Source organism: Physella acuta, unplaced genomic scaffold, assembly GCF_028476545.2.
Source record: "Physella acuta isolate Inbredline_101_S28 unplaced genomic scaffold, ASM2847654v3 ptg000310l, whole genome shotgun sequence".
Classification (NCBI taxonomy): domain Eukaryota; kingdom Metazoa; phylum Mollusca; class Gastropoda; family Physidae; genus Physella; species Physella acuta.
In genome coordinates this window covers 29,508-40,000 of record NW_026731829.1, presented here as the reverse complement: position 1 = coordinate 40,000, position 10,493 = coordinate 29,508, and positions in this window count along the sequence as shown.

Sequence of the window (10,493 nt, the reverse complement as noted above, 5' to 3'; positions counted from 1 at the left end):
GTTCAGTTCAGCTGAACCCAACACAATTCCTTCCTTAATAATGAACCTTTTTTTTCAGAATTATTGTTGGAAGAGGTTTATCCGGGGTCTTAATCAGGTTATTATTTGAAATAAAATACATTTAAGCCCTCCTCTGCCAATCTCACAGTGCACTGATCTTTGAAAGTGTCCAGGTATTCTTCTTGTGAGTAAATCTATTCTTTATTTCTATTTTTAATTATTTTCGAAGACACAAAAACGCTGTCACATGGAACGAAGAAATGGCCTCTGACTTGGAACAAAAGCTTCAAAGTGTTTATCCCAGGTGGAGCTTGGGTCACTAGCTACTGTGATACCAGCAGAACGATGACGCTATTTTTATTCTACCCACCACAAGCATCAGACACGAAGTGTGCACAGTCAATACCATTTACGTTTGACTTTTGGACTGAAGCAGAATGAACGTATCCTCCCTACAAACATAAATAAAAACATTTGGCTTTAAGATGCCCAGGTTTTTGTTGTCAGTGAATTAGGGACTATGTGTTGACGTGTAGCGTGCGAGGTATGTGGATATTAGTTCCGGGCAGATGTTTTGAAGTCACCTTTGAAAGCCGAGGGGATGAGGAGGGCATCTGTTTTCAGAGCCTAGACTATCCGAGGCTTAAAGAGTCAGCACTGCCCTATCCATTTGTTTTACCTTGTAGTTTTATTTCTACAAAGCCTGGTAAGATAGTTGCTCTTTTTATTTTTCTATTTTTATGAAGCTTTTTGGTCATGTGCTAACTCTTTCTGTCTATGTATTATATTTACTTGTTGTCACCATTGTTTTGCCAGACCACGTGAGCCAGCCAGATTTTCGTATAGTCTTTTTTTTTTTATTCTGATGTTTGTTTAATATATATGCTTATGCCTGTAACGTACTGTGTGTGAATAATTCACGGCATTGGTTTTGATTAATTGTGTTAAGCCAGGGAGGAGGTTTATTTATACTTGACACGCAGTTATGGTTCACTTCTGGCTGTGAGTTAGGGGGTATATGTTATTTTTATTAGTTGTATCCATTGGGCTTATGTTAAGCCAGGGATAAGGCTAACTGATGCTTGACCCACAGTTATGGTTCATTCATTGGGGTGATCTTTGTTGACCCCAGGGCAATGTCTTGTTTATTCCTGTCACTGTAGATGTGCAGGGAAGTTAATAGTATGTACTCTAACTTACGTTAGCCTTATGATGCGATTGATAACTAATTGTGTCTTTTGAGCTAGCAGTTTAATGCTCATTGTCCTGGTAATTACTTTTCAGGTGATTTTTTTTAGTTTGTCTTGTGTAGACTACTTGTCAGATTTAAATCTTGTCTTCCTTTATTTTAAGGTTCAGTTTAGACTCCATTTTACATTTTATATGATTTTCGTGTATTTGTTCTCTTTTCAGGAAAGTAGTCCGATTAGGTGTTTTGTTTAGTGTAATTGTTTTGTCTGATTTTGTTTTGTCTATTTTGTTTTGGGTAGTTTTTTTATTTTTATCTATTCATTAAAATTTGGTTCCATTTTTTGTTAAAATAATTTTTTATAAATTAATTTTATTTCTTGTATTTTCAGCGTGAGACTAAGGGTAGGGTTTAACCACCGTGGGTTTTACCACGGTTGCACTAACCGGACAGTTTATTTAGATAAGCCTAGATAAGTAGTTAGTAGTTATCCCCCCCCCCCCTAAGCAGGGTTTACATATGTGTTAAATCTTTTCACCTGCAAATTTTTAATGCATTTCAATTGATCATTAGCTTTTGGCTATAATTTTGAAAATGCAAATACAAATATAAAAATAAATACAAATCTCGTATTGGGCTGGAAACTTCTGAGCAAGTCTTCAAAGTTGTTGTTTGTATTTGGCTTATAGCCTATGAGAAAACCAAATATTAAGTAGAAAAATTGTTTATCTCCCAAAAGGCTGAAGCAATAACTCTTTCTAATATTCTTATTTCAATAGATATTTTTCAACAAAATAAGAACATGAATACCTACAAATAACACGGTATAACACTTCTAAAATGTTTCTACAAATTGTGTAACATTTGTTAGTAGTAGATTTCGATCTAAATACATTTGGGAATTAAATATTTTTAATAAAAAATGATACTAATGAATACTTATGTATACAACAAATAGAGAAGCTGAGAGAAATAGGTTTGAATGAAACGCCTATGTTAAAAAACACGGAGTCACGTGATATCAAGACGGTAGTGTTTTGCTGGCCAATCAGACTTGAACACGTGAAGATGTTCACTACAGTGCTCTAAAACTAGAACGTTTAGCTCTGAAGGAAGTTAGCCTTTAAATGTGTGGAGCTGACTTCAGATACACAAGGAAAGTAAACTTTAAGTGTGTAGAGCTCACAAAAATGGACTATGGCAATACTTAGCACATTGTTCTACAGCTACACAAAAAAAACTGACAAGGACAATTTCAGGGATGGATGGATGGATGGATGGATGGATGGATGGATAGAGGGATGGAGGGATGGAGGGATGGAGGGATGCTGGGATGGATGGATGGATGGATGGATGGATGGATGGATGGATGAATGAATGGATGGATGGATGGATGGATGGATGGATGGATGGATGGATGGATGGATGGATGGATGGATGGATGGATGGATGGATGGATGGATGGATGGATGGATGGATGGATGGATGGATGGATGGATGGATGGATGGATGGATGGATGGATGGATGGATGGATGGATGGATGGATGGATGGATGGATGGATGGATGGATGGATGGATGGATGGATGGATGGATGGATGGATGGATGGATGGATGGATGGATGGATGGATGGATGGATGGATGGATGGATGGATGGATGGATGGATGGATGGATGGATGGATGGATGGATTGATATAATATATATTCACAAATAATATAGGCGGACCCGAAATATTTTTTGCATGGTGGGGGGGTTTCTATTTCCGCCACTGCTTCTATTTTAATATATTACGTCACGCTACGCCTTGCCATGCTACGCTATGTCACTCTACGATATTTGATTTCATTTCCAAATTGACTTTAAACATCTGTTTCTACGCAGAACCATTGCAGTTGGTGATTGGGTGCGATTTGAAATGACACCGATAAGTGGGACTGATCCTATATAAGTATTTTTCATTGTAATTTCCGTTTGTTCAATTCATTATGAAATTTTCTATATGGTAGATGGATCGGATGCATGAAAGCTGCAAGGCGCTGACGGTTTTTGTTTAATAAATATCTCAACTTTTCAGATATCGGTTGAAAATAAAATTAAAATGTATCGTTCCTTTGGAGAGTACAGGATGTTTAGCCAATGTGATCAGGATACTAAGGGATGGCGTGGTCAAATGGTAGAGCATACGACTTCTAACTTGACATTCACGAGTTTACATTCCGTTTCGTGTTAGTAGAACGTCCCTGAGGCCACTCAGCTCTGATGAGAACCTGACTCGCGCTAGGAAAATTAAAGACAAAGTGCTGACAAAACTGTGCTACTCTATTTCACATGTCACCTGTGGGGTTCGACAGGGTACATTACTAACTTTAGTATCAAACTGTTATTGCGCATTCTGCAAGATTTGGTAGACGACGGTGTGTTTACAATCAAACAGTCGATTCCTGAGAAACAACGCTTACTCTCAGACTCAAGTAACTTGTTAATGTTTAAGTGGTCAGTGTTTCTGTCATACATTTCTCTCAGAAAGGCACTTAATGCTTTCGGGGTGGGAGTAAAAAATGTGAACACATTTCATAGGGGCGGACACTGGTTAGAAAATAAATGTCTTTATAAATAAATTTTCTGCTCCGTCTGAATGAGAATAAAAGTTTGTCATGGGGGCACACACTTCTCACTAAAAGATGCCCTACTGTAAGTGTTAGAACTACCGTGCAGGAAAACCCGCATAATAATATGTGTGTTTTACGTCTTGTTAGTCGTTTGGTAAATATAAATGAAGCGGTGATTATTCTACAGTCACTAACTCATGAAGAACAATAATTTTTAAATAGAAAAACACTACTTGAAATGTATTATGAAATATAAGTAATTGAATAAACTACCTCTTTCTTTTTTTCTAATAGCAAGATTTTTGGGAGGTGAGATAAAACACATTCAAATAGCCTAATAGAGTGACCACTAGCATTTATTTAATAATAAGATGCCCATTCTTTTTCTTTTTAAAAATCCACCGAGGTTGCAATTACACTAATTAAAAATGTTTAATACGGAGAAAATACCTCCTTTGAAAATAGTTGTATATAGCGGAGAAAAATAACATTATCTTGAACAGTCGAATATTGCACAAAGTACACTCCTTAAAGTAGTATCGTCAAAAATTGGGACATAAAACGTTTTCAAGCCGTCCAAGAGATTGAATTTGAGAATTATTATAAGCAAATTTTTGTGGCGGACTATTTTGAAGCATATATTTGCTAATAACTGCCTAAAATTCTACAAAGAAATTTTGAATTATTATTTAAAAAGCACATGTTAAAGCATAACATACTGTTAGAAAGTATTTGTGTTGATTCGAAAGTAAAACAATAAATACACAAGTTAGCATTGTGATAAAACAGACACAGGAAATCATTCGAACTATCAAGCTTTAGTATTCGCAAGTATTGTACAGCTTCAATTTTCGAGATTTCAAAATGCCCTATTCTAATCAAACCATCACCAGTTAGCTACTTTCCGATGAAAAAAAGGGAAAGTACAGCAAATAGTACCAGGCAACACACATTAGAGGGTAAAACAAAGAGAGTAGATCAAATCTTGTGTGCCTGAAAAAGCTGGCCAAAGTCTGTCAAGTGTGTTATAACTTAGCTGCAGCCCTACACGCCGCAGAGCTTCAATAAAAAAAATAACGCATCTCACTTTTAATTTGTATCATTACATTACTTCAGAGGCATAACTACCCAATCAGGTGCCCCAATGAACTGTAAACTTTGGTTTCCATTACCAAAAATCTCTAGAAATTGCTCCATTTTAAAACTGATATATAAAAAGTTCTTCCTCTTAATTGAAACATTACTCAAGTTATAATGTTCACAGACAAACAGACACACAAAGACAGGCGGACGGACGTACGTAGAGATAGACGGACAGGATTGTAAAACTAATTTGTTCCAATTATAATAAAATCTGGAAATTTTTCGCTTGATCACAAATTTATATTTCATTTTTCGAAAACAAAACTTTCACTTTTAACGAGAACGTAATGTTGAAAAAATTTCAGGTTCTTCGAAATATGTAACCTAACAGGTAATGAATATAAGTGTTTTGCTTCAATTTGGGGACCAAGACAAAAAAACTTTACATTTCGCTGTAGTTACTGTGATGAAATTCCGCTTGATATGTTCCATGGAGATCAAGAAATGTTTATCATTGAAATAGAATTTTTATCTGATGGAATAATAAAGGTCAGTAATTTTAGAGATCTTACAGATTGTCGTTTATGCTCGTCTTTCTTAAGTTTTTAGGCATTCACGAGGAAAAACAAAAGGAGATCTATCATATAAAGGATATAACTTACGAGCCAACCCGCTATTTAGTGGCTGGTGAAGACTTCCTGAATAAAATAGTTGTCTAAATGAGGTGGGTGGGTACACACTGTTGCTCATTCCTGAAGAGCCAGGGAGGGGCGGGAGGAGGATTAGAGTGTTGTCGTGTATGTAGTGTACCGCATGGTCGGGCGAATAGAGAGTTATACATATAGATAATATTTAATGTTTGGCAATCGAAAAACATACTTTTCATGTGAAAATATATGACTTATTTTAGTTGATCGAATTTTAATTCATTCTTTACTAACATTTCAGATTTATAATGATAAAAGGTACCTTAAAACGGTCACGTTGGAATTGAAACACGAAATAGGACTAGCCAATATAATAAACCTCGATTCTCATAACCGTATGGAGTGCTTTCGTATTCCATAACAATGCATGGATCATGGATGCATGGATGCATGAATGCATGAATGCATGAAGGCATGAATGCATGAATGCATGAATGCATCCATCCATCCATCCATCCATCCATCCATCCATCCATCCATCCATCCATCCTTCCATCCATCCATCCATCCATCCATCCATCCATCCATCCATCCATCCATCCATCCACCCACCCACCCACCCACCCACCCACCCACCAACCCACCCATTTTGACTAACAGGTATGTAAGTCAACGACAGTAGAACGGGTGACACCGAAATCTAATGACTTACGATAAAAACGATGTTTTTTCCACAAGAATTTACGCCATTAGGAAAAATGGATTTCACCATTTGCAACTATATGTATAGGCCTATGTAGACCTTTATATATATATATATATATATATATATATATATATATATATATATATATATATATATATATATATATATATATAACAGGTATTTTCGGGGTGGGGGGGGGGTTAACTCGCGGCGACGCCGCTAGTTAGAGATGGGATGTGATCTTATGGTTTTACTAGTAAGAGCATATTTTTATATTTCTCTTTTGTTTCTTCGATATTTATTTCTGTGCTTGTTCGAGGGTTCGAATTATTGATTTTCATTGAGCATATTTTCTAATGTTTCAACTTTTTTTGTTGTTTTTTTAACTTAGTGTTTCCTAAATTTATTTAAAGGGTATGATTTTTTTCCTCTCATTTCGTGATTCTTAATCAATATTCAGTATTTTATCGATTTATTAAAATTGTAATATTCTTTTGACTGCAATATTTTATTGCCATCTTTAGGGGTTTATTATATATAGCTGGTGCAGGTTGTTTTTTCAGGATGTTTGTCCGTCATGAAGATTTCTTTAAATATACAAATGTTTGTAAATATTCTTTTGTTTGGATTATGGATTTTAATTAAAAAAAATATGATTTGGTAAAATATTGAATTAGTGTTTTTAATTTGTTCTGTATATGTCATACCTCGAGATCCTCAATAGAAAAAAATTCCAATCAAACTGAGATTAAGGTTTAGATTTATAAATTACTAAATTTTAAATAACTCAAATTTTAGGACACAACTCTCTTTTATATTGCATAATAAAGGATTTTTAGTTATCATAATTTATACTTATCAATTGTGATCATAACCTTATACACAAACACACATACTAGGTACAGACACAGAATGATGAAGAAGCGAATACAGCTAGAGCTAGAGATACAGGTAAAGGTACAAGTTCACATACGCATGCACATAAACTTGCATATGCGCATGCACTTAAGAATGCAGATATGAATACCCACACCTATGCACATACGCTTACGAATATACATAGCCTATGCACTCATACGCACATAAATATACACACACAAATGAGGCTTGCTATCTGGGAAAATGAAAAATGGTTTTACTGTAAAGGATTTTCCTCTTTATTTAATAACAATTGCTTTGTTTAAAAAAATGTATGTAGTTCAGATCAGCTGAACCCAACACAATTCCTTCCTTTATTAATAATGAATCTTTAATTTTCCTGAATTATTATTGGATGAGGTTTGTTCGGGGTCTTAATCAGATTATTATTTGAAATAAAATGCATCCAAGTCCTTCTCTGCTAATCTCACTGTGCATTAATCTTTGTTAGTGTCCGGTTATTCTTCTGGGGAGTAAATCACTTCTTTCTTTCTTTTTTTTTATTTTCCAAGACACCAAAAACACTGTCACGTGGAAGGAAGAGATGGCATCTAACTGGGAACAAAAGCTTTATTAAGTTTACCCCAGGTGGAGCTTGGGTCACTAGCAACTGTGATGCCATCAGAATGATTCCGATAGTTTTATTCTGCCCACCACAAGCATCTCTTCAAGAAAACCTGGGAAGATGAACCAATCCCAGAGGAGTGGAAGGAGGGACTACTCATAAAGCTTCCAAAGAAAAGCGATCTTAGTGCATGCTCTAACTATAGAGGGATAACACTTTTGTCCATCCCAGGTAAAGTCTTCAACAGAATATTATTAAACAGAATGAAGGAAGCGATAGACCCCCAGCTTCGAGATCAACAGGCGGGCTTTAGGAAGGAAAGGTCATGCAGAGACCAAATTGCTCCCCCGCGCATCGTCATTGAAAAGACCCAAAAGTGGAACTCATCTCTCTATACTAAATTCATAGATTATGAGAAGGCCTTTGATAGCCTGGATAGACAGTCGATGTGAAAATTGTAGAGACACTATGGAGTGCCACAGAAAATAGTCAACATTATGTCTTCATATGAAGGTCTAAAATGGAAAGTAGTGCATGGCCAACAGACTTCGGAGAACTTCCAAGTACGGACCGGAGTAAAGCAGGCTTGTCTACTTTCACCATTCCTATTCCTGCTGGCCATAGAATGGATTATGAACATATCAACAGAGAAAAGCAAAACTGTATACACTAGACGCCGATGAACCAGCTGGATGACCTGAAACTTTGCTGACGACATGGCCCTTCTTTCTAATACACAACAGCAAATGCAAGATAAAATCAACAGTGTTACTGATTTTTCGATATGCCTGGGCCTGAACATCCACAGAGGGAAAAGTAAGGTTCTCAAAATCAATGCCTCATGCAAAATCCCTATAACATTGGCAGAAGAAGTCCTAAAAGTAGTGGATAGATTCACTTACATTGGAAGTATTGTTGATAAGCATGGCGGGAACAGAAGCAGACATAAAAATGAGGACAGGGAAAGTCGTCAACCAACTAAAAAATGTTTGGGGTCCTGGAAATTAATTTAACCCTTGGAATAAAAATTCAGATCTTCAACACAATAGTAAAAAGGTTTCACTCTATGGAGCTGAGTCATGGAGAATAACTGCTATAAATAAGAAGAAAATACAATCATTTATAAACTCATGCCTCAACATGGTCCTGCAAATTCACTGGCCTAAAACCATCAGAAACAAATCATCTGCCAGCTGAAGAAGAGATCCTCCAGAGATAATGGAAATGGATTGGCCACACACCCAGGAAGCCTGTATCCAACATAACAAAACAGGCCCTCATCTGAAATCCTCAGGTCAGGAGAAGGAGAGGCAGACCAAGAAAGACCTGGAGACGTGACCTGGAAGAAAACACCAAGAAGATTGGATACACCTGGGGACAGTTGGAGAGATTAGCACAGGACAGAGACGCCTGTAAAGCTCTTGGCAGCGGCCTATGTCCCAGGAGGGGCGACAGGCAAACCTAACCTTTCACCACAGGGGACGGCGTGGTCGAGTCGGTAAAGCTCATGGTTGCTTAACCGAAAAGTCTCGAGTTCGAACCCTCGGTCAGATAAGGCTCGTTAGGAAAGACAACTCCAAAATCAATCAACTGCTGCCGTGTAATTTGTTCTTGGTTGGACAAAGGCTATGGAAGCAAATCCAAAAAGAAAAGCAGGCTGAAATCGGAGTCAATGGCCGTAATGTCGCATAACCAGTTGACACGTATCCTTTAGACAGCACCTGATTTTGCTGATGGTCAAAACAGAGTATCTTTATCTTTAATTATTTTTTTCACTCATGAGATTATAAAATGCATTTGCCATCGTCTTGTGCACACTTAATGCAGTTATACAATTTTAGTGACTACGTATTTGGAGGATCCAACTCTAGCTTTGATTCCTAGAAGGAATTAGGGTCTGTTTTTGTGTTAAACAAAACCAGGTCTAACGTATCTTTTAAATATAATTCTGAAGAATTCGTAGGTCACTTGTTTGTTTTCGGTATTGCATGACAGAAACATTTTCCACAGGTGCTTAATAGAAGTGAATGTAGAAGGCAAGGTGATCTTTTTTTTTTGTCTTGAGTCCTTTTAAACAAGTATGTACAGCAGTTCTTTTGGGGCTACACTAAATGCCCTTTTGCTCACCACCTCATTTATCCTTTGACACTCCTCCGCGTAGCTTTATGTTACTATTAATGCTTCAACACGAGAGCGTCCAATAATCAGCACGTTTAAGCAAAAGTCATTACACAATCGCATCCTCGTTTCTGTCTCCTTCATAGCAAATAATGATTTCACTCATGTCGTCTGTTGGTGTTTACTTGTTTTATTGCTTTCGATTTAGTTTTTTTCGGTTGAGGTCACAATGAACTTAGTAATGAAATTGTCCTGGTCAGCGTTTTTATAATGTAGCTGTAGAACAAAGCGTTGAATATTGCCATGTCCTGTTTGTGAGCTCTAGACAAGTGAAAGCCACCTTCCTGTTGTGTCTGAAGTCAGATCTCACATTTGTGAATGTCTAAGGGAGGTAGAAAAAAATTCACATGTGCAATAAAAATTAATCTCGAACCCCACCCCCCCACACCTACTTTCAAACCCCTCTATATAAAATTTTAATCCCCTTGTAGGTAAATTGGATTACCGTTCTTAGATCTCTGCACATTTTGTCATTTAGAACAATTATCGTCTGCTAAAAGGGAGGAGAACTACGGAACCACTTCCACTTCCATACCCTCAAAATTTATCAACTATACAAAACCACCCTATGTCATTTATAGCACATGTGGCTAATT